Here is a 25,591-nt window from a genome sequence, read left to right as displayed (position 1 = left end):
TGATTTGCTGCTGGCCGCTAGTCCCCTTCCAAGGACACTGGTATTTTCAGAGGGGGGGATTCCAGAGAACACATTTCTAGAAGTTGAAGAAATGACTTTAACAGCAAGAACCTGAGAGACAGTAGCAGGCTGGTGTGGGTGCTCCTTTAGGAAAGAACAGATATTTTGGAGAACAGCTTTTGTAGGTGACCTTGAGAGCTGCCCAACACCAAGGCTGACTACAAGCAGGTGCTCGTGAGTCCTTGCCTTTGTCCCCAGTAAGCTCTGTGGGACCTGCCCACTCAGCTTTCTTCCAATTAAATAGTTACAGTCTTTTACTTTAATTTCCAGGTAGTTAACATTAAATAAGACAACATTTTCTTTCCAATTTTTCTTTGTTCCTCAAACTATTTATTAATTAAAAATACTTATTCTTTGTAGAAAGTTTGAAAGATATAGAAGAATTGTAAGAAAAAAAGAAAAAGGCAATGCTCACTTTCCTGTTGAAGCCAATCACTGTTAACACTTGGGCATTTTGGCTTTCTGTTTTATTTCCATTCCTTTGCCAAGTTAAGGATTAATGGTCATATTTTTCTTTCTTTTTTTGACAATTTTTTTCTAAATATAAAAGTAACAAATGCTTGTTAAAGAAAAATTGGAGAATGCAGACAAGTATAAAGAAGAAAATAAATCATTAATAAGCTTGCACCTAGAGCTCACCTGAGTGACACATTTCCCTCTAGCCTCTTAACCAAAAAACAAAACAAAACAAAACTATATTTCCTAATTTCACTTCTTTTCAATCAACAATAAACCAGTATAAAGCTAAAAGGAGTGACTGATACTTTTCACTTGGGTAAGATGAAGACCTTCCAATTAGTTGCCAAAATCTGTTTTAAGTTGAGGCAAACTTGGATACAGGTGAGCTTTCATTTCAAAAGAAGACTTCAGTCCAGACTTTCTCCTATATGAGTTCACATTTTAAAGTCTATGATGGAACATTCTGAACATGGCAGAGGTGCATTCTAAAATGTCAAGAATAATTGTAGCTTTTTCCAGTTAGGTCTTTTGTGTCCTTTTCAGAATGCCTGGAGAGGTGGCAAGCAGAGTCTGTGATCATGGGGTGGGGGGAAACTCTCGGTAGTGTATGACACAAAGGGATCTCTTATAGAAATGATGCTCCTGGCCTGAGTGCATTGCAGGGACACGAGGCCATTACTGTTGGCTCTGTCCGAGTGAGCACACTCTCCTTAATCCTGAAAACCAACATCCTAACTGTCCCCTCACTTTTCCTCTCCTGTCTCCCTTCCAGCTGAGAGGACAGAGTATAGTGGAGAACACAGCCTTTCTGGTGGGGTCGGACTGACAGGCTCATTCTTTTCCAAATGCACATTTCACTCAGCTTGCGCCCTCAACCCGGGGTACCCTTGTTTATCTAATGGAATCATTCACAGCCTTCAAGACAATTGACATTTCCTGCTCTTGCACCCCACAGGCGGGGCTCTCTCCGAGCTCCAGTGGCAAATGCTCTCTCTCTTAGTTGTTTGACACTGATGTTTATTGGGGAAATACAGTTTAGGGTATATGGGCATTGTCCCTGTCCTTCTCCATGGAAAATCGTGCATCCTCTACATATTTTCCCCATCTTCCTAAATTCCCAAAGACTGCATTGGAGTGGAATCTCTAATTCCTTCTGTCCCCACTCTGTACCATGGGGGACAGCTGCAAAATTTAGCCCCACTCAATGACAATCAAAACTCCCATTCTCCTTCCTCTCCAAAAAGCTTGCTGGTTGCATCTTTCAGGCCAAAGAAGGGATGCTCTTTCAGACATCAGTGAGACCCCTGGGTGGGCAGGGCTAGATATGTGCTTGGATGGGATGTCATAGACTTTCAGCTTGTTTCCATGCTAGCAGAAGGAGTGAGCTCTCTGTGAATCATGCTAGGATAATAATAACCTGTCCCAAGTGTTCTGAACAGGGAGTGTATGGACTCAGTGGGGGCAGTCCCTCATTTTCAAAATGTGTGTGTTTTCCCATCATCCTTCTGACAGCCCCACCTCCTCCACTAAGTTGACTTTCTCTTTTCTCTGGTGAAGAAAGAAAAACGCTCTGGTCAAGTGTCAGTAACAGATAAAGTGAAGGGCAACATTTTCTGACATTTGCTGCCAGGATCACCAGACAAGTGACTTAGTCTAAGTCAATGGTGAATATTCCCTTATTGCTAAGAAAGGTTTGATGGGCACTAGTACATTTGACATGTAATGTCTTTGACACATACCTCTTTTCCCCAGAAGTCAGAGACATGAGCAGCCCTGGCTTTGGTTGACTTTCAACTGATCTTGAATTTCACCCTTAATATGCTTTTTTCAAGTCTTGATTTATTTATTTGTCCATCTATCTATCATCTATCTGTCTATCATCATCATCTGTCTATCATCATCAGCTATCTATTCATCCCCTCTGTTTCTTCATCTATTTTTATTTTTTTTAAAAGCTTTTATTTATTTATTTGACAGAGAGAGACACAGCGAGAGAAGGAACACAAGCAGGGGGAGTGGGAGAGGGAGAAGCAGACTTCCTGTGGAGCGGGGAGCCCGATGTGGGGCTCGATCCCAGGACCCTGGGACCATGACCTGAGCCGAAGGCAGACGCTTAATGACTGAGCCGCAGAGGTGCCCCCCTCTTCATCTATTTTTAAATCCATTATTGGATTTATAGAAATCCCCCCCCCCCAAATTAAAGTATGGTAAACATGTAGGCATGATCCGAGTGCCTTTACAAATTGTCTTCTTGTTTAAAAAGGTTGAGATAGGAGCCTTAATTTCTAGTTTCATAAAGCTGTGAATTCATTGCTCAGGCCCTCTGTGACCTGGCTTCCCTAGCTTGTAAATGAAATGGATGATGCCTGCAGAATTTGTCAAAAGGAATGAAACTGACTTCTGTCACTTGCAGCCTACGTAGGGTTGGGGGCCGACTGGTAAAACCAGCCTCTGGCTCTGTTCACGAGTGCTTTATTTAATTTTGTTTTGTGTTTTTAGAGACAGTTCTCTGTGCCATAAGTGAAAAACTGGTCACTTAGAATTCTTTATTTAGGTTTATTTCAGTTGGGTGTTGAATTGTGAATCTCTGTTTTTATAGATACAGTGAGATGGGCAGGGGATGTCCACACAACACTTGCTAGGATGTGTGTGTACACCGTGTCTGAGGACATACGGACAAATTGGTATTGAGGGTCATAGAGCTAGCCAGAGAGGCGAGCAGTAGCTTAGTGGTTTGGTCCATCTGAATGGACAGACTGATCAAGTGGATGATCTAATGTGGATGCTGAATAGCCCTTTTCCCTTTGTGGCAGCAGATCCATAGCCCCTTTTGGTAGAATAGGGAAGAATTTGGCCTCATGATATAGGTGAATTTTTCCACTGTCCAACTTTACCCTTCCTGAGATAGTGTATAAGATGTTTACCTCTTTTTTGAAAGACAGATTCTAAATGTTGGTGATTCTGGTCTGTGTGACCAATTTAGGAATGTTTTAAAAGAAAATTCATTGTCCGTGATTGTCAAGATTCCTGATACAGGGTGATTTTTATCTTTATTTATGTACACATTAGCATGCTGAATTTTGTGTTTTTTTTTAACATCACGGATTTACTGATACATATTTTGCACACCATGTGATTCACCCATTTTAGGTGTACCATTCGATGGCTTTTAATGTATCTGCAGAGTTGTGCCTCCATCACAATAATCAATTTTAGAACATTTCCATCACCCTGAGAAGAAATCCTGTGCTCATTAGCTGTTGTTCCCCTTTGTCATCCCAACACCTATCCAGACCCTGCAACACTAATTCACTTTCTGTTTCTATGCCTTTGTCTATTCTGGACATTTTCTATAAATGGAGTCACTTAAAATGTTGTCTTTTGTGACTGGCTTCTTTCACGTGGTGTAATGTTTTCAAGTTCGCCTATTTTGTGGCATGCATTTATACCTTTCATTTAGTCTTCGCTGGATCATCTTGAATATTCATGTTAAGGTTCTGGTTTCATACAATCTCACATACATAATCCTTTCTATATTATTGCTCTCTAAGTTTTTGGGATTTATTTTTTTAGCTCTTTTAAAAAAACTGTTTCAAAACGTTATCTTGAAAGATTTGAAAACAAGATTTAAAGAAAATATCAGACTGGTCCCAGAATTAGTCTTAATTCATTTAATACCAAACTAATAATCTTAAAAAAATTTGTGGATTTATTCCCCCATCATCAGTGATTTTTTTCTTTTACTCTATATATTCTTTTTAAGGCTGAAATTTGAACTAGAAATACTTACCTTCCCAGAGGAGTGTTTGTATGCTTAGGTTACTTTAGAAGCTTCGATGGTTTGGGTTAAATTGAATAGTTTTCCAATGTTTGAGAGGTTATCTCAACAGAACAGACTCACTGACCCATTTAAGCCTACTCATTGGAAAGTTTGGGAGGCTGTCTTTTCAAAGAAAGTAAAGAAAAAGAGATATACCACAATCATGGTTTGGAGGTGAGAAAATTTCCCTTTTTAGTGGCATATTTTTCTTTTTGTGGATTCTCTGATGTTCACTCCTCACCTGAAGGAGGCCACAGTCTGGGAAGACATGATGATCCTGATGACCCCAGACCTGGAAGAAAGACCTAAGCTGTTCAGTATATTGTCCTCCTGGTCCACTTAACCACTTTTGGAAGACTATTATGTCATATCCAGCAGTGCAATTAAATGACTGTAGGTAACAGGTAATCAACATACTAATGATGACAATTTATGACAACAACTGAAATCTCTTTATTCTTGGTTGCATCTGTTTTGTTTGAATCCTTCCCACATACCCACTGAGAAAAACAGTGAATAGGTGGGTCTTTCTAGAAGAGAAAAACCGTCTCTCACCAAAACCATGCCTAACTACAACTACATCTAAAATTAGACCTGTAAAGAGCAGGGCAATTAAAATGGAAATTGTAGAAACAGAGAGGAAAGTTCTGATCATTAAGCCAGATAAGCTCAAAAGGGGCTTTCTTTGAGATTATTAGAGGATGTAGAACTGCAATTAAAATAAGGACCCAACATATTAGGACCAGTTCTTAATTATATTAGCGTCGGAGAAGTAATTAATAGGAATATATACACACTGTGCAAGTTATCTTGTATGTAGTGATTTGCAGGCCCGTTTAATTCATGGGGAGCCAGAGTTCATGGATCCACAGAAGGCTAAATTGTATTGCTTGGTATAAAATCTAATTGGGCAGTTTCAAGGTTTATGACCTCCGGCACAATATCCTTCCAGGAAATGAAAGCAGAATGTTCTGTTACTCAGAGATCACTTATAGTATAGGTGGTATATCCTCCATATATTTATAGTGACTTTATTCTTTCTGTTATCCTTTTTTTCCCTTCAGTACAGAATACAGAGAGAATAAAGGAATCATTGCAATTGTTTTTCGAACTCTACAATTAACAGGTTTAGTACAGAGTAAGAAGTATAAAACAAACAAATAGCACTTTTGGTATGAAATCTTAGAACTGCCAATTGTCTTTATTTTGGCAACAAAGGGTTTGTACAATGGACAGTATTTTCTTGGTTATTATACCAGAGGTTTTTGATATTAATTAAGAAATACAGATTTTGTTGATTGTCTTTTTGGTTAGTAGCCTACATTTAAGGGAAGTGATATAATTGGAATCTTGGAGTAAAGAGGAAAGCTGATTGAGGGTTTGGTTTTGGTGCATGTTTTATTTTGTTATACATCAGTAACCTTTGCAAAAATATTCTCCTGGCAGTAACAACACTAAATCTCAAGCAGCATATGATGCAATTTGTGTCAACTGCCTCACTCTAGATGCTGTGCTAAGACAACATTGCCCTAAGTGCTTTGAGCAATCATCCTTAACTGGAAAGGCTATGCTAACCACACTGTAAAATGAGTCGGTTCAAAATGAGCAGGCTGGAATAAGAGATGATTTAGTTCCATGATCCACTCGGAACCCGGGGCATATTCAAAATCGGCTATGGACTGCCGGATGTTATTAGAAGCATGCAGCTCACCAGGTTAAACGTAAAGCCGTATTTTTCCAAATAAGCCTGCTGGGAATGGGCTGCCTTAGTGGCCCAGTGATGCTGCAAATGGGTTTTCAGCTGCGAGTCACTTCCCGTGCTGTTTCCAAAATACTGTCAAAAGGTATAAAGAGCGGCGGGGGCGGGGGTGACTTTTATCTCCTTTAAAAGACATTATCCTGTAAGACAGAGTTTTGGGAATTTGCTTTGAAGCATCTCTAGTCTGGAGACCTCCTGAGAGGATGGGGGCCACCTTTGTCCACTCGTAAGAGCTGCAAGGACAGCCTCCTGGAATTCCCTACTGATTCAACTGATGTTTGTTTCCCGCACTTTTTTGTTTTAGGCAGATAGTTTGACTCCATCACATATTGGGAGTGTTCTTTCTTTATATTATATTAGGGGCTAATGGGGCAGGGGGAGAAATGAAAAAATAGAAGCCATTAAAACAATGGAAGCCCCCAGAGAGCTTAGGATGCGGTTCTCTTAGTCAAGAAACACCGAGGCCCACAGTCTCCAAATTATACTGGATCTTTTTCTTACACGGTGTATCGTTGTTTACCCAGAACTATAGTGGGTGGAAAAGCGAAGGCAGATTGGGAATTCAGGCTTTGCAGTCAAGGTGAAGTAAAGGGCAGAAGCTGTCTCCTCACTTTCTGTCATTTGCTACCCATGAGGAGAATGCTTGTTGTGGTGCCTACCATGTAATGTGTGCATGGATGAACGCATGGCAGCTTGGCGTTCCTTGGGTGTTACACAAGAATTTGTCAAAGTTTTCATGTTTCTGCCAAATATTGGTCGTGGTGGGGAATTCATTTCCAGCTTGGATGCCAGTTAGGGGGTTCCTCTTTTTACTAGAATGGATGAAATCTATTGTCCCATTAATTTGTTTATCCATACATGTTTATTGTGCACCTATTAGATGTTGGTGAAACAGCTCCTTCTCTTGAAACTCATGGTCTGAATACACAGAACATGACTTATGACAAAGAACAAGTATGTAAAATGAGAGGGAAACCATTCCCAGTCCACAAGTAAAATGGCAGGTGCCTACTCTGCAGTCTCTAGTGAAGGATGTCTGTCTCCAAGTATTGCAGACACTCTGATGATTGTCAACTCCACCTGGGCTCGTGCCCAAGTGGGTCCACTAGGTCAGCCACATCAATTACAGAACCTTATTAAGGTTCTCCAGAAAAACAGAACCAATACAACGTATACAGACATATAGAAATATATTTATTACGAGAGATTGGCTCATGAGTTACAGAGACTGAGAAGTCCCACAGTCTGCCATCTGCAAGCTGGAGACTCAGAAAACCCAGTGATAGGTTTCTAGCCAATACCTGAAGCCCTGACAAGCAGGGGGAACCAATGGTATAAGCCCTAGTCTGAATCTGAAGACCCAAGAATCAGGATTCCCGATGGCAGAGGGCAGGACAAAGTGGATATCCCAGCTCAAGCAGAGTAAGTGAATTGGACCTCCCCCCATCTTCTTGATTCTGTTTTAGGCCATTAACAGATGAGGTGATGTTTCACCCACATGGTGAGGGTGACTTTCTTTACCCAGTCTGTGGATTCAAATGTTCATCTCTTTTGGACTCACCCACAGACACACCCAGAAATAATATTTTACCAGCTCTCTGGGCATCCATCAGCTCAGTCAAGTTGACATGTAAAATTAACCATCACAAAAACTTTGCTGTAAAAGGTTGTTCTGAATAAGCTACAAAGATCATCAATTGCATTGATGCGTGGTGACAATGCCCATTTGCAGTTCTTTGTGAAAGACCAGCCCATTTCAGTTTTATCCTCTCCCCTCTGCAGCGCCTATATGGCTATCAGTGATATGTTCTGAGCCTTGTTCAAATTAACTTGCATTGATCTTCAGCATGATAAAAAGAAGAGGAGAAACTGGGCAGCAGTGACTTGTTCCAGTTATTCTTTAGTTAGATGATATCATTCTCTACAAAAAAATCACCTTATATATATATATATAATTTTATATATTTTAAGTATTTTGATTTGATGGTTGATGGGGTTTGGTTTGAAAAGTTCATTGTATTTCCTTTATATTGTAGGTCATTATGCTGTAAAAACAAAACCAAAAATGCTAATTAGTGAATTTATATAAAATTTAATTAATTTCTGCTCAAAAATTTTAATGATAATATTGTTTGAGCTTGCTTCTGTGAACATTACCATTTCATATCAGTTTGAAATGGTTAATGAAGCTCTTGATTAAAAGTCTTTAACAGTGATCTTTGTGAGTTCTTAATAATTCTTTCTGCATTCTTAAGAATTATTTTGCACAAGTAGGTGATATAAAATTTAAAGCCATTTTTACAACCATTTAAAAATGTATAACATTTGACATTTTATGTAGAGTCAAATATTCTTCCTATTTCAAATATGAAATGTAAGGATGAAATATCTTATGATAATGTGAATGAATTTTGAATTTTATCATAGAATTTTTATAATAAGTTTTCCAAAATAAAGATCAAACTTAATTTGCAGATGACCCACGTGATTGTTAAAGCAGTCACTTTGCAGCTGGCTTGGATGTCACTAAAAGGGCATGTCTATTGCAAAAGGATAGATAGGCTTAATATATATGAACACAGAGATTTGGAGATCTTTCCTGGGACATCCTGCCCCAATTGCACACCTACCTTATTTTGAGCCACATTTTCTGATTCTTGAGAACCTAAAAAATTAACTCCTTTAGTTCTCCCCGGGACAATGGCAGTGGTGTGATCTCAGCTGGTTACAGAACTAGTTATCCAGATGGACGTCTTGGCCAGAGCCAGAACATTGTGGGTGAGCTGCATGTTCTGGACGACCCTGCTGTGTGTGCTGCCAGCAAGGACGGCCACATGACCAACAGTCCTTTCTGCACTCTCGGTGTCTTCTGAGAATCCCAGATAACGCCTCACCCCTTCAGGGAACTGTTCTGGGGGTTCCCACAAACTTGGGCCCTGGTCAGCTACCCTGAGAACTGGTGAAATCAGTGTGTCCCATTTAAATGTAATCCATTGTGAGCCCATCAATAGGATGGCACTTGGAAAGCTCTGCTCCGAGCAGGGAATTTTGAACATTTAAAATCAGACCTACTCAGGACCTACCTACCCACTGGCATACAAACCTGAAACAAATGTTTTAGAAATTATGTTTACTCTTACATTGTGCAATTCACTCTAATATTTTCTATTTTATTCTAAACTTAAAAAAGGTTTTATTTATTTTTTATTTGAAAGAGAGAGAGAGCACGAGCGCATGATTGGGTGGGGGTTAAGGGGAGGGGGTAGAACAGGGAGGAGCAGACGGAGAGGGTCAAGCAGACTCCCCGCTGAGTGCATCAGGGGCTCGATCTCACTACCCTGAGATCATGACCTGAGTTGAAATCAAGAGCCAGATGCTCAACTTTGACTGAGCCACCGTCAGGCACTCCTCTATTTTATTCTATTTCAGGTTCTAAAATACTAACTGTGATATGCTAAGTTGGTTTTACCATCTACCTAAGGGGTGTGATCTGTAGTGTGAAAATCACTGCCCTAAACCTGTCTTGGAAGATGGATTCTACCCCATGTGATAGTTTGGGTAGACCCCAGGCATCTCAGATTGGGAGGGACATTTACCAAAGTTATGGTTGCAAGAGTCAGGGTTGGGTTTTATTCTTTTTATTTGGGTCTTCTGGTATCTTTTACATCTCTAACATGAATTGTGATTTGACATCAGTGTACTTGATTCAGCATTTCAATTAATTTTCTTATCTCTTTCAGTGAGTTAAAACTTTATTCCTGATTTTTTTTCTTTCTTGAAATTCTTCAAATATTGGCTAATTCCATGGAAATCATTTTTTCCCCATTAAATGCTTTAGTATCTGTTTGCATTTCCCCCCACCAATGACATAAAACAGAATTTACAGGGAAAATTACCTTTCAGCAACAAAGCAGGCCTTGCCTGAAGGAAGGCCAAATGTGTGCTGGTGGTCTTTGTGACCATTGTATTGAATGGCATTCCAGTGAAAGGCAGTATGAAAGAAATTAAATCTGCATGCCATTAAAAGTAAGAAACTTTTATTTTTATGGAATAAAACAAAGGATCCATTTGGAGTTAGTTATCTTAAGTCTGTGGTGGGTCTCACCAAATAAACTGTCCCCACAGAGCATGCTTGCCAAGCAGGGCATCATAGTTAGTGAAGCCATGTTGATTATTCCTCAATATTGAAAAAAAATGATACTCTATGCCAAATTGATCACTTTTTTCTTTTGCTTTCTTATTTGGAAAAAACTAAATTTAAATTTCTAGTGGTCAATATTCATATATTATTAAGCAAAATAATTATGATACAAAACATCTATGTAATGATTATAATTTTGAAAAAAAATGGAATAGAATAGAAAAAAAATGAGTAGAAAAATGACCCAGAGAGACATTTACTAAAATAATAAATGTAGTAAGAGTCATAGGTAATTTTTATCCTTTTCCTTTGGGCTTCCCAGTATTTTCCACACCTTCCACCATAAACATTTAGTTATTTGATGATCAAAAGACTAAAAGGTTAATTTGGCTTTTTGACAATAATACGCTTATTCTTTTGGCAAGATCCAATAAAACCACTAAAAATATAGCATGGGATAAAACCTTATAAATGATCCTAGAAAAAGTTGAAAACATTTTATTTCTTTGCCTTTAGCTATAAGTAATATATAGTTTGATACCAAAAGAAAAAAATGTGCTCTTATTTCTAATAGTTTCCAATTGTTTAACCCAACACCACAGAGTTATGTCTTTATAGTACTTGGGCCAATAATGTCAAACATAATTTGAAGTCAGGATTTTATTAACTTCTACTCTTCACAAATCACTAATTCTTTAGTTGAATGATAAATAGGAAGTTTGGATTGGAAGAAGTTAAGATTAATTTTCAAACAGACTTAACAAAATGTATGCATCAAAGAGAGCTTTATACCCTTAAGTAACTATTTGTGGTGGTGTTCAAATCTGTTAATTCTATCTTAGACACTCCCCCAGAGCAAGTTCATGACCCATTAGCCCAGATGGTCTTCCCAAGAGTTTATCTACTGTTTTGTCCTTCAGACTTGGCTTTGAAAAATCTTTCACAGGTTCTAAAATAGAATTAAATCTATCCTCAAAGGATTAAGATTAGCTCCAGCCTCTTGCTTTTCTCAAGCACACCATGAGTCTTGCCTGCTTACAATGTTTGTGCCTTTGGATAGGCTGTTGTCTTTTCTGAAATGCCTCTCCCTTTCTCTCTCTATAAAAGTTGTACTTGTCCTAGAAGCTCCTGGAGAGGACTGCACTTTGCAGCTGGCTTGGATGTCACTAAAAGATCATAGTGACATGGGCCTGCTCTGGGCTGCTACTGATTGTGGTTCACACCTCAGTTTTCCCACATATCTCTTATAGTACGTCTTCATGTATGGCTTCTTCCTTCGTATAACTTATAGGTTTCTTGTTGTTTGGTGCTTTGTTCTACTTTGAGTCTTCAGTATCTATCAAATTCCTAGCTCATGGTAATTTATGACACTTATTTTTTGGATAAATTTAAAATAATATGAGGGTAATGAAACAAGAGGGTTATCATGCCTGTTTTGAGTTAATAGAAATATCTTTGAATAAGTGTATAACACTCAAGTATAACCTTGAAGGGATACAATATTCATGATAATGTTTACATTTTAAAACTTTAGTTTAAAAGTATTGTTTTATGTTTAAACTTTTTCTTCATGAATGTCTGCCTTGGGAAGAGCATCATTCTGGGTGTCATAGACAAAATTTAGTTCCTATTCCCAAGGAACTTATAGTGTAGTTTAAGAAGCTAATAATTGTGTGAAAATAATATTGTATATGTCAAGTGCCAACAGGCATAGACAATAAATACTGTCATCTGTCATTTGTTCAGAGGATAGAAAGTTCAGCTTAGGGAGAGGTAAGTCAGAGAAAGTTTCTCCAAAAAAAGGGTAAAATTTGGCTCCTAAAGCCTATAGAATGGATAAGAGTTGGTGTGTGTGTGTGTGTGTGTGTGTGTGTGTGTGTTAAGTAACGGTAACTTTTCCTTTTGGCCATAGATACCAGAAGCCATGTGTCTTTCTGGATCATGAGGGAGTTGAGCTCCATGCCATGGTTTAGGTGGCTGCCCTGTTGTTGTTCACGGCTGAACAAGAGGGAGGACGCTAGCTCCTTTATTGACACATGCACGTTCTTCCTGTCAGTTCTTGCTAAACCATTATAACCCGTAGTGTGAAGAAGGGGAATGCCTAATGAGTTTGAGACATATCGTCTTCCTTTGAGAAAGCCTGATGTTCGGAAGGTGTGTTGTGAAAAGAGAGGGAGATATCCAAGACATACAGACTTGAAATACCGTATAGAACAGTTCTACTTGAGATGGACTTGTGACCAAGAGAAAGTCCACATCAGGAGAAAATAAATGTTCTGGGTAGTAGACTCTTTGCCCTTCCTGCTTCCCTAAAATAGAGATCCTTGAGAAGATGCCTGCTAGGGAGACATACCTGCTTTAAAGGAGGTTGTGGTTCAGAGGAGCTGAGGGGGTATGGATGACACAGAAAGACAATTGGCTAGAAGACGGCTCTTCATCCCACTCTGAGAATGGGGAGTGGTGAATTTTTGTAGGCACAGGGGGGCGGATGATGGATGAGACATGGAACCCTTGCTGTTTGCCAGGTGACTCTGAGTGAGCTGGGATGATGTGTAGTGTGGGAAGCTGAGAGATTGTAAGACCCACTGACACCATTTGTAGACCTCAGGTATGTTTCATGCTATTTGGTTTGCTAATCTTTTTGTACATAATTCCATCTAAGTAGTTACAAGGGGATCTTGTAGTACAAGGAGTCAGGATGGCCTGAGTTCCCATTTAGCTCTACCAGGTAATCTTGGTAGGTCACTTAAACTTTCTGAGCCCCAGTTTCTCCTCATGAAAAAGAAGAGATTGCATTTGCCATCTAGGGTCACTGTGATGGTTAGAGAAAATGTATGCAAAATTCCTACTGTTGTGGTTGGCATATAGAGGCACACAGTAAATGGTAACGAATGATGACAATGAAGTCTAATAATGCCATTAGGTGGGTAATATAAGGCTATCGGTGATGGTCTATTTTTCTAGGGCTGCAAACTCTGAGTTAGTGAAATGTGCTCTCCCACAAAGAATTTCGGCTCCTATGTGTCAGAGGTCTCTCAGTATTAGCGTTTCACATGAACTTCCCCTTCTGTGGCACATGTGGGCCCATGACCTCTGAATGGCGAAACTGTGGTGGGCATTCTGGGGTTGCCCAGTGGCACTCTCCTGCCTCCTTCTAACTTAAGGTCTTGCTCACCTGTTGAGAGGGCACATAGCCACGGCTGAGAGGAAATATCAAAGTGTTCTCACACTTGTCTAAATTCTCCGTGGCATCTCCCACATTGAGGAAGAGGTTGTCATAAGTGGCCGCTCCAAGGGTGGCTGCCTCCCACACATGAGTCCAGAGCTGAAGGAGATCCTGCCTCTTCTATCACTGAAGTTGAGTCATCTTACTTTCATTCATTCACACACAGTCAGAGTCTCCACAGGCTTTGTAAATTATTTCCCTCCACTTCAAAAAAACATTTTGAATTTCAGATCTATGAAAAGTTCATTTCTTAAATAAGACAGTACTCAACTACTGACAAAACATATTCCTTCACTGCCCCATGCTCTTTGCAAATGTTGAGGGCATCTGGTAAGGCAATAGATTAAAATATTTCTTAAAAATACTGATACTAAAATAAAAATGGAATAGGCTGTATATGTATAACATATATATGGATTGAAGTTCCAGTGGGGTTTGCTGACATTTGCAGATTAAGGAAATTGTATTATTTTTATATTTATAAGAAATTTAGCCATCAGATATGTACCAGGCAGTGCTGGGAACAGGACTGAGCAGGTTGGAAGCGTGGGTATAAAACCACCAGTTACTCTTGAATCTAAACTGGTCAGAGTAGAGGTCTTTTGAAATAGTCAGTAGTTTGTTTTAAAATTATATTTATATTTTGATAAGGAAAACATTCACATGATTTAAAATTCAAAACTTGTAAAAGTTATACAGTGAAGAGATTTCCTTCACAATCCCTTTTTCCCAGTCTTCCTTGTTCCCTTTCTTATGTATTTTTTCAGCTATGTTTTATGTGTATATAAGAACATGTGTGTTTATGTGTATAATTTTGTTAGACATTACCAACGCATGTACTATAGTTTTTTACCAATTTATAATACCACCAGCAAAGTATGAAAATTGCTATTTCTCCACCTCAATTGCCAAATTTTTATTACTCCTCAGCTGGCCAGAATAGAATTCTGCCTTTGTTATTCCCTCACTAGCAAGCCCCCATCTAATCCTTACACAGCAAATTTTACCCAGGTCTTTGCTCCAGAAGTTCTATGTGTTTTCTGATATTTTCACCCCTTTAATATATTTTTATGTAGTAGAAAAAGAATGCTTTTTCACATCAGAGCTATTTTAAAATTCGAAACAGTACAGCACATTTAAGAACCTGGGCTCTGGGGGCAGGTCATGTAGATTTAAATCCAAGCTCCAGTACTTACTTGCTGTGTGAGCTTAGGATAGTTATTTCACCTCTTTGAAACTCAATTCTGTCACGTAAAATTGGGGAAAATAACTTGCCTTGCTGACAGGGTGTTAGGAATAAATGAGATAATGCATATAAAGTGTCTCGAACTTGGAAGATGCATAAAAGATAGTTGCTTTTATTGTTAGTGCTGTTATTAATAAAATCTGTACCATGTGCCATTCAGTGAAATATATACTATATATGAATAGACTTAGGTTAAATCTTAACAGCAATACATAAGGTTCACATTTTAAAGGGAAACTTTTATCTTTAAATACAAAAGACCATATGATAAGGAATTAGGGTAGTAGAGAAGACAAACAAACACTGATTTTGGGGTCACTTTGTGTTTGTTGGTTATGGAAAAGCCACCAGAAAAAAACTGTTGATCAACCAAAGCTAAGTTTATTAGATTTACTGCAATACGGGGGACACTATGTAAGATTGTGTCTTAGTAATATTGTAATAGGAGTGAATTAAGGAAGGATATTGAAAGGGATTTAGGGACCTGAGCTGGGTACTTTTAATAGTTGAAATTGGACAGAATTTATGACATTTATGGTAGGCACAGTAAGGTAAAGGTCTTGAAGTAAGAATTAATGTGTGAGCTGTTAGTTTTGACAAGTTAACTATTTTAGTTGGTTTACCACCCAGGAATAAGTATATCTTAGACCAAATAGCTGTTATTTTTGCCTGAGCCCTGTTACTGTTAGAAAACTGGAAATAGGAAATTAAGAAATTAGGACACTTAGGAAATTGGAAAGTCTGTTTGGTCCCACGATTATTTCACACAGGCTTGGGAAAGTATGCTTTGTCTCAGAATTTGTTAGCACAGGAAACTATGTTGGTTTCAATTCTCAATCCCAACTTTGCTGCAAAAAATACTTCTTAGGGCAAGACACTCAGTCCACTACATACTTGTTCCCTCCTCAGTGCCTGAAAAACCTAGTGAAAACTGTCTTCTAAGGAAGGTGAGGTTTAGGGCAGGGAGGCCAAATACATTCTGGACCCTAGGGGAAATAAGAAGAATAAATAAGGGCATGTATTTTGAGTGAAGATTCAGAAATATTGAGATTTTCAAGAGGATAAAAATGAAGAAGTGAGGAGCCTATTGGCAGCTGAAGTGTCAGAAACAGGGTGTTATCAGGTGAGAGAAATAGCTGGGGAGAGCAGTTCTGAACCAAAGACTAAATGCAGATTGTGAGCTGGGTCAACATTTTTCATGCCACCATTCGGATATTTTGAAGGTCTGTTTGGTGGTTAAAGGAGGAAACAAGGGGCCCCTAGGTGGCTCAGTTGGTTAAGCATCTGCCTTCAGCTCAGGTCATGATCCCAGGGTCCTGGGATCAAGCCCTGCATTGGGCTCCCTGCTCAGTGGAGAGTCTGCTTCTCCCCCTCTCTCTGTGTGCCCTCTCCCTCTGTGTTCATGCGCTTTCTCTCTCAAATAAATAAATAAATCTTAAAAAAGAAAAATAAGGAAACAAGCAGCCAGATGGCTGTTGGGGAGGAAAAAATTTTACTCTACCTTTCTTGATTCTGTGGCGGGTAGATTGACACAAAACAGATTGACAGGAGGAAGAAAGTTAATTATGTATGTATGCATATGGGATCCATGGACAAGTTGGGCAATTGAGGCTTATATGCCATCTTGAGCGAAGAAATGGGATATGTCCTGGGGCTTGAGGGGAGGAGGGTAATTCACAGGAAGATAAGAAGAGCAGATGTTTGATAATTAGCGGTTTGCCCTGCCATACAGATAGGTCATTTAGATGGAAATTATCTCTGGTAAGAGCTCTTTCTCTAAGCCAGCAGCCCCTCCCCATCTAAATTATTGTAGGTAGTTAAAAGAGAGGTAAATTTTTTTTTTTTTGAGTCTGCTCAAAACTGCCTTCAGCTCAAAATAATTCACATGCCAGAGAGGCATATCTTGGAGTCACATATTCTGCTCCCTTATATGGCCAAAATACTTCCTGAAATGAATGCTGCTTAATTTGGTTAAATTTTACCCTCCTCAATCACAGGTAATAATACATTTAAATAAATTCTTATTCATTCAAATAATGTTTATTGAAAATCCATTGTACTTGTTACAGCACTGTGCTCTTTCACATTCATTATCTCATTAAGTTCTTACCTCTATATGTGTGGTAGGCATGATTGTCATATTTCTGAAACAGTGTTTTGAAGTGTTTGCTTGGACAAGGATATTTCAATTGTTAAGATTCACTGCCAGGAACTGTACGTGATATTTTATTCTGCCTTAAAATATTTTTCTCATGTTATGTAGTCACAGGCTTAATGTCATGCCCTGGACTTGGTTCATAGACCAGCAAATGGCAGAACTGAACTGAGATCAACTATGGAGCATTTGACAATTTACTTTAAAATAATGATCTCAGACTCTAAAGGGAAATGGTCTCAGATATAAACAATTTTGCTTGGTGAAGGCCAAGGACAAGATAATGTTTATTCAGTTACTTTTGGTCCTCCGGAGTGTAAAGATAGATGATCAAGAGAAAGGAAAGAGACATTTAGACAGGTCAGCATTCCCTAGATCCTAGCAAGAGTGTGTTTTTTCCTTTTTTCTCATATTTCCAGCAGCACTTCAATAAATAAAAGTCTATTTAGTTAGTCCTCTAAGTAAATTCAATAAAAAAGGAGAGTCACATTGACAGTTCCTAATACAGGAATTTGGGTGTATTAATGGGTATCTAAATGTGGCCAGTGTTAGGGATAGCTTAATACTATTTCCTTTTTGTGTTCTAAAAGAAGAGTAATGGTATATTACTCATACCCTTCCCCAAAGTGTGTGTGTGTGTGTGTGTGTGTGTGTGTGTGTGTGTGTGTGTGTGTGTGTGTGTGTGTTTGTAAGGAGAGAGAAGAAAGCTTGTATGATTCTTCTCTTACATGCATAGGGTATTAGCTACCTTGTGTTTGGGGGAAAAAGCATTTTGGAAATGCAGACAGGTAAGAATTTTAACTCTGTTTTTTAAAAGTGAGTCCTGATAACTTAGCTACTCTTAAGGGCTAGTGCTTTGGACTTTAGTTGTATTCTATATATGAATTATGAACCTATCTATAGATTATCACATTGATTTGTATGCGTGTTTTCTATTTTCCCTTCAGAAGTTACACTCTATTAAATGCTACCACAGTAGTGTTTTCCAAAGCATATTCCATGACCCAAAATAGCTGCCATGTGGGAAAAAAGGGGTCTGTTATGAAATACTCTTAAAAAACTGGGTTAACAAAATTGAACAGATTTCTTTATTGCAAAATTAATCAAACATATTTTTATGTTTATTTGCATTTTAAGTCTCCAAGAGTAGGAAATTATGTGCAGGTTTTAAAAATACTTTTTGACCTAAGCAATCTATCATCTTTACCCCTAACAGAATTTCTTCAGAAGTCATTGTCTGTGAGTCATCTCATCAGGGAATGTTGCTGTAAAACAAAAGTCAGCTGAATAATTCCAATTTGGGGTGCTCTGTTTAATTTTGTCGAAAAAATAGCTTGTTTTCTTCACATTTGAAAAAAATTACTGTCGACTTTTATATGCATTGTACTGTAGGCCTAGGTTTTATACATTGCTGTTCCAAAGGCTGTTGCTTCCTATGTTCCAGAATTATCATTAGCTTCCTCCAGATGGAGGTGGTGCTTTGGTTATTTCTTCATGACTGATGTTAATATTGGGAGAGAAAATTAAATATTACATATTTCTACCCAGTGATTGTTTTTCCTATAAATAAGAATACCTAATTGAAATGTTTACCTATAAAATCTTATAGTGATGTAAATATTATGCAAATAGATAATACATAGATTATGATGTAACTAAAGGCCAACAACTATAAAAGTATTTTATACTAAAAAAATAAAAAAATTAAAAAAATTGAATTCTACTTAAACTAACTCTGGTTTTGATTTCTGGGCTTAGGTGGTTGTATTAGCTGCTTTTTGGGACTCTCCTAAATCCATGCATATTTGATGAAATAGTGGTTGACTGGATGGAAATGATGACCTCAAAAGAAATCTAGCCTGAATCTGTTTTGCCTGGTTGAAAAGAGGTCAGTTAGACTAGAAAAGAGAATAGAGAAATCATAAGAGAGTACTATGAGCATGTAATATATGAACACATTTGAAAATGTGGGTAAATGGGCATTTATGAGTGAAATATATACTTACCAAAACAAACCCAAGGAGAAATAGAAAAATAAAAATGAAACAATCCATGGCAAAGAAATTAATTTACTAATTAAAGATCACCCCCATAGAGTTCTGGTCCAGGAAGATTTATAGATGATTTTGCTAGAGTTTTAAGAAATAGGTATTTCCTGTCTTGGAAAAGAGAAAAAGAGTGAAGAGATGCCTAGCTTATTTTTTTTTAGATTATTACAAATTTGATAACAAAATTGATTAAGGACGATACATAAAAATAAAATTATTATACAATAGCATTATTTATGAATAGATATAGAAATCCTAAATAAAATATCAGCAAGAAAATATATAGGTTTAAAAGAAATGAGTAAAAAGTAAAATAGGATTTATACTAGGAATGGAAGGCTAGTTAACATCCAAAAATATTTATTTATCTAATCCACCCAATTTATAGGTTAAAGGAAAATGCCTTAGAGTAGTTTTCTAAAGCTACAGAATGAGCAGCAGTCAATACAAGTCAGCATGTTTACATTAATGTTTCGTGCAAATTAGGATTAGAAGGGGACGTTCAGAAAACTATGGCATTGTGTTTAATGAGAAAATGTTAGAAGCATTCCTGTTAAATTCAGGAGCACAGTTAAGTATTTCTGCCATAATATTGTGGTAGAACAAGAGTGTTAGTAAATCTACGTTAATATTTTAGTTCCAGAATAAATAGAACAGATGGAGAGCCTTCAAGATAGACTAAAGCCTATATGGGACCATAGTCATTTCAATAAAAGGATTTGAGCTACTTGATTCTCCATGATAAAAAGAAAAATAAAATAACATTAAAATGTTAGGATAATGCTGCAATAAATATAGGGTGTTTACATCTTTTTGAATTAGTGTTTTTATTTTCTTTGGGTAAATACCCAGTAGTAGAATTATTGGATCATATGGTATTTCTATTTTTAATTTTTAAATCACGGATGGACCTAGAGGGTATTTTGCTAAATGAAATAAGTCAGACTGAGAAAGGCAAATACCATATGATTTTACTCATATGTGGAATCTAAAAAAAAAAAACCCAAAACAAATGAATAAACAGACAAACAAACAAAAAAACACACTCATAAATACAGAGAACAAATTCATGGTTGCCAGATTTGGGGGGGTGGTCAGGGGATTGGCAAAATGGGTGAAGGGAAGAGGAAGATACAGGATTCCTGTTATAGATAGAGTAAATCATGGGAATAAAAGGCAGAGCATTGGGAATATAGTCAATGGTATTGTAATAGTGTACGGTGACAGATGGTAGCTTAGAGAAGTCGAATCACTATGTTGTACACCTGAAACTAATGTAACATGGTGGGTCAACTGTATTCAAATGAAGACATTTTTAAAATGTTAGAATAAGATGTAGTAAAATATGACCGCAGGCTAGGAAAGAATTTGTTTAACCAGATACCTTCAAGAAGTTATAAAGAAAGAGGAAAATCTAAAAACTGTGTGTTCTAAATATACATTAAATACCTGATTACACATAAAAATCCCAAAGATTGAAAAATATATCAATATTGGAATATAAAATACATTAGTATATACTATTTAATTATTAAAATATTTATATTTTAAATTTAACTGATATAAATTGATACTTCATAAGATTTACAAAAGTCCTAAATATATATTAAAGTCCTAAACATTAAAATGTTAGAATAAAATATGGCAAATGTATTTGCGACCAAATTGTAGGAAAGAATTTTTTAAACCAGATACCTCAAGAAGTTACAAAGAAAGACAAACTTTGATACATTTTATAAAGATTTAAAACTTTTGCTCAAAAAGTACACCACAAAGTTAACAGATGAGCAACAGAAGATATTTGCAACATACACAATAGATCTATAATCATAAGCCACGAAAAGTATGAATGTATACTACAAATCTGACAGAAAAAGATAAACAACTCAGTAGAGAAATGGGCAGAATATATGAACAGGTAACCATAGAAGAGGAAATGGAAAGAGAGAACAAATATGAAAAAATGGTTGACTTCATTAATAATGTATGAAAGCAAAATGAAACAATGAGATTTTATTTTAAACCCAATCAGAACAACATATTATAAAGGTACAAAAAATCAAGTACTGGGGAAAATGTGGAAAGTCTCATACAATTCTAGTGATTGGGTAAATTGGAAGAAGCACATTGTAGAACCCCACGGCAACATCTATTATAGTTGAAAATGCATAGATACCATGACCCAACTATTCCATTTCTGGATATATGTCCTAGAAAATTCTAGGGTATGTAACTGTGCAAATGATAGCATCATTTATAAAAGGAAAAAAAAACCCTCAAATTCTCCTAAGTAGGGAAAGGGATAAACACATTGTTTATCCGGGTATTCTACAGCAAATTGAATAAACTATATGAATGCATAAATAGGGATGGGGTTTGGAATACCTAAGGTTGAGTAAAAACAAAAGCAAATTGTAGAAAGTTACATAGAGTGTGATAACGTTTGCATAAATTAAAAAATACAACACTGTATATATGATTTGTACATTTTCAAATATGTGTTCATTACAAGTACGTACAAATATGGATTGCATACTCAACAAATATAAGGTAGTGACTGATGCCAGGGATGGGGGAGGGGTCAGAAAAGCCATCAGTTTTATCTGTAGTATTTGTGATCTTTCATAAAAATGAAGGTCTGAGTCAAATATGATAGGATGTTGAATGTTCATATTAACTCTGAGTGATTGGTACACGTCCATTTCTTGTATCAGCTTTGGCAATATTCTGGAAAATCCTTTCAAAAAATTACAAAGAAGAGACATTCACATTATCAGCTCAATTACACAGCTGATAATGCCGAGTCTTTATTGTTATTATTTTTTTAAATATCATTTCCCACTGCTCTACTATCTATCACAGTTTCAGTGCGTGTTAGCATCTGGGTCTTTCAAAGCTGGGACTGCAGTTATTACTAATTTAGAGACAGTTGATGAGGTTTACACATTCAACACTCCTCTGCCGGTTCCCCCAAACCAGTGTCCTGTTACCTTAACTGGAATGCAGCTCCAGTGATCTTTCAAATGCCATCTCTTCTGAAGCCTGCCTGTACCTCAGCATTTTTTTTCTTATAATCCAGGATTGCCAAGACATAATTTTAGAAATATATTTCAAAAGAGCATTAGATTTTTGAAACAGAAACACGAGGGTGTTTCTTTATAGAAGTACATATCAAAGGAACTGTAAAAAGCTTGCTTCGAGTGACTCAAAACAAAGTTAGAAAATATTGCTTGGGTGTTGTGAAAACGAAGAGGATTTTTATTGACTGCTCAACGTGGTGGTTCAAATTTCCTGTGAGGCCAAAGAATGACGTATCGTAACATTGAGAAATTTAACACATGTGAGGTGGCTTGAAAGTATGCAGCTTTGAAGTAAAATAGACCAGTGTTGGCTTCTTCCTCTTTTTTTTCTTGGCTGTGATTTATATAATTCCAGAGTTTGAACAATTCTACCTTTCTCACTTCAAAGGATACAACAGTGTGGCAATCAGAACCCCAGAAGAGAAATGGCATTCTTGCGTGCATCAAGAGCTAGAACTCTCCCAATCCTGAATACATCATGGTCCTTCTTTTTGTCAATTCTATTCTAACATCTGAACAGTGAATTTCTGAAGGGTGGTTTCTGTCTCTGTGTCATTTTATTTCAACCAATTTTTATAGATTGCCTAGTCGTGCAGAGCACTATGCATGGATATGGAAGTGAAGAACTCTCATTTTCTGCATTTCTGAAATAAACATACTGACTAATCTTGGAAGAGATTGGTTCAAGGGATATTGGTAATGAAGAGAAAGCAATAAACCAACACGACTTCAAAGCCCTGACTCTTTGATAGGAAACATACTCTTTAATCCAACTGAATGAAACAGTACCAAAAAAAAAAAAAAAAAAAAAGGATGTAAAAAAAGAAAGGTAACATTTGCTTCCTTAATATCTATTTTAGTGGCATCTCCCCCAAATTTCCTTGTGCTGAAAGCCATAGAATTAGACAGAAAAGAAGGTTTCCAGGGCCTGTCAGATTTCTAAGTGTAATGTAGGCACTTTTAGTATCATTTACTTCATTCTCCTATAATGCTTTCTAAGTGAAGCCCACCATCCACTGCAAGGAACAAAGAATAATGGAACATCAGGAATTGTTGCCTGAGAAAGAGCTGCAGAAGTTGACCTTCCTTTTTTGAAGCCAACACTTAGCCTTCTCTGATATTTTGTCACAGTAAAGCCCTAAATTTTATATTAGGAAAGGACTTTCGGGTCTGTGCTACCTGGGGCTGCATCTGTTCACTCTCTATTCTGATGGGAGGCTGGGGCCCTTCTTCCTGTGCTTAGCTAAACAAAAGGTATTTCTCTCATCACTAATGATAGAAAAAACTAAAGCCACATTAAAAAAAAGCCCACCTGAATGAAAGCGGCAATAACCATTTGTGATTTCCACTATTCTAAGCCAACAGCTATTTACATTCACGCACATTCAAATCTAGGACAGCAGTCCATTTGTGCTTGGCATCCTTTTTTTTTTTTTTTTTTGAAATGCTGAAATGCCTCCTGAATGGAGAGGGCACAGACCCCAGGCTTTATTGTTGCTTTGGAACTTTTGTGGATTTCATTCAAACTGATAGTGCTTTTGGGGCAATTTCTTTGTGCTTTAATTTTCCTGAGGTTTTATTGATAATGATAAACTATATGATGAACTATATTAGCACAGGAGGTTCTCTTTCAAAAGAGCATTTCAAAAGCCCTTTCGCAGGAGACACCGAGAGAGATGTCTGCATAGTTTCTGTTAACCTTCTAGTAGAAAGTGTTCAGTTACCATTCTCAACCTAAAAGCACCCCCCCTGTTGCCATTTGGAACCTAGAGAAGCTCTGTGCTTGGAAGTCATGGGGCAAGAATAGCATCTGGAGTGGGTTGAATAGTGTTCTGCCTAAGTTCATGGCTGCACAGAAACTCACAATATGAGCATATTTGGAAGTGGGATCTTTGGCAGATGTAATTATTAAGGACCTCGAGATGAAAGCATTCTGGAGCTAGAGAGTCCTTATGAAAACACCAGTCCCTGTAAGAAGACAGGATGTGTGAGGCACAGAGAAGGCCATGTGCAGATGGGGGCAGAGATTGCAGTGATGCTGTGAGAGGCCTAGGAGAGTCAGGGATTGCTGGTGACCGTCAGCAGTCAAGAGAGAGAGCCTCCAGAAGGAGCCAACCCCTTGATTTTGGACTTCTGGCCTCCCAAAGTGTGAGAGGATGATTACCGAATTTGGGGTCATTTGTTGTGGCAGCCCTAGGAAAAAAAATTAGCATCCCACATCCAGACCTGTTCTTCTTCTTCTCTCTTTCTCTTTTTTTAAGATTTATTTATTTGAGAGAGAGAGAGAGAACACGCATGCATGCACAAGTGGGGGGAGGGGCAGAAAGAGAGGGAGAGAGAGAATCTTCAAGCAGACTCCCTGATGAATGCCCAGTGTGGGGCTCGATCTCTTGACCCATGAGATCATGACCTGAGCTGAAACCAAGAGTTGGATGCTTAACCGACTGAGCCACCCAGGTGCCCCCAGACTTGTTCTTCTAAGGAAATTTATTGACTCTCCCCACCTGCTCTTGTTTTTGTTTATAATATTTATATCTTTTGGGATGTATTAGGCTAGAACATCATAATACAGAAAACCTTTACTTCAACTTCAGTGTTTTACAGTCACTAAATCTAAGACAGTATTAGAAAGATGCTGTCTGAGCACTTTTCTTCAGTCATGCATCAACCATCTGGTGCTGTAGGATTCTGACAGCTGAAAACTCTACTGCCTGGGCTTTCCTTTGAGAAAGCTCTTTCCAGTGCCATAGATCTGGAACATCGGGTAATGGTTGTCTTACGCATACACACACACATGCACACACACACACACACCAATATAGAGAGAGACCTTGTGGTTTTACCCTTGGTTCTATAGCCATGCATGCAATAGTCCAAGATCTGAGCACATGGCGGGTCATTCCTTGATCTGACCACTGAACATACCTTTGACTTGGGCTGACAGTAAACATTTGTTTCTGCTCACTGCGGTCTTTGATATCAGTAGAGTTGTTTTACTGGGGCATGAAGAAGATATGTGTGTTTGTAAGAGCACCTTAGCACCTCAATATGTTTTTTTTTTCTATGAAATCTCCAGTTGCAAAGACAATGGGTGTAGACTTTTTTTTTTTTTTATAGTCTTGTGGTCTTTTAATTTTTTACATTTATCATGCCATGAGTTCACAGGGAATGGGTTACAGCAGCTCAGGCTCCTTTCCATCAGCTCTCACAAAGTGTGCTTCTCTGGGTGGGGCAACCTTGTGCTTCAGTTGAACCCAAGTACCTTTCTCTTTGGTTTCTTTCTTTTTCTGATCGTTTTCCTTCACACACACTTCAGGAAGCTATTCTGGCTCTTTGAGTGTTTAATAGACTCAATATGTACATTAATTCTCTTGGCAGAAGTCTTGCCCTTCACTTGTTTGTTTACAACAATGCCAACAGCATGCTGGGTAGCATCGTAGACTCTTCCAGTTTTGCCTTGGTAACATTTGTGGAGCATTCCTTTGTGAAAAGTGCCCATTCCCTTGATCCCCAATATCACGTTTTTTTGTAGATTCACATGTATGTGGCCAAAGGAACAACCCTATGTTTTCTTTTTTTAAAATTTTTTTTTGTTAT

The sequence above is a fragment of the Zalophus californianus genome, chromosome 7, assembly GCF_009762305.2.
Source record: "Zalophus californianus isolate mZalCal1 chromosome 7, mZalCal1.pri.v2, whole genome shotgun sequence".
Classification (NCBI taxonomy): Eukaryota; Metazoa; Chordata; class Mammalia; order Carnivora; family Otariidae; genus Zalophus; species Zalophus californianus.
Note: the sequence above shows the minus strand (reverse complement) of the source record.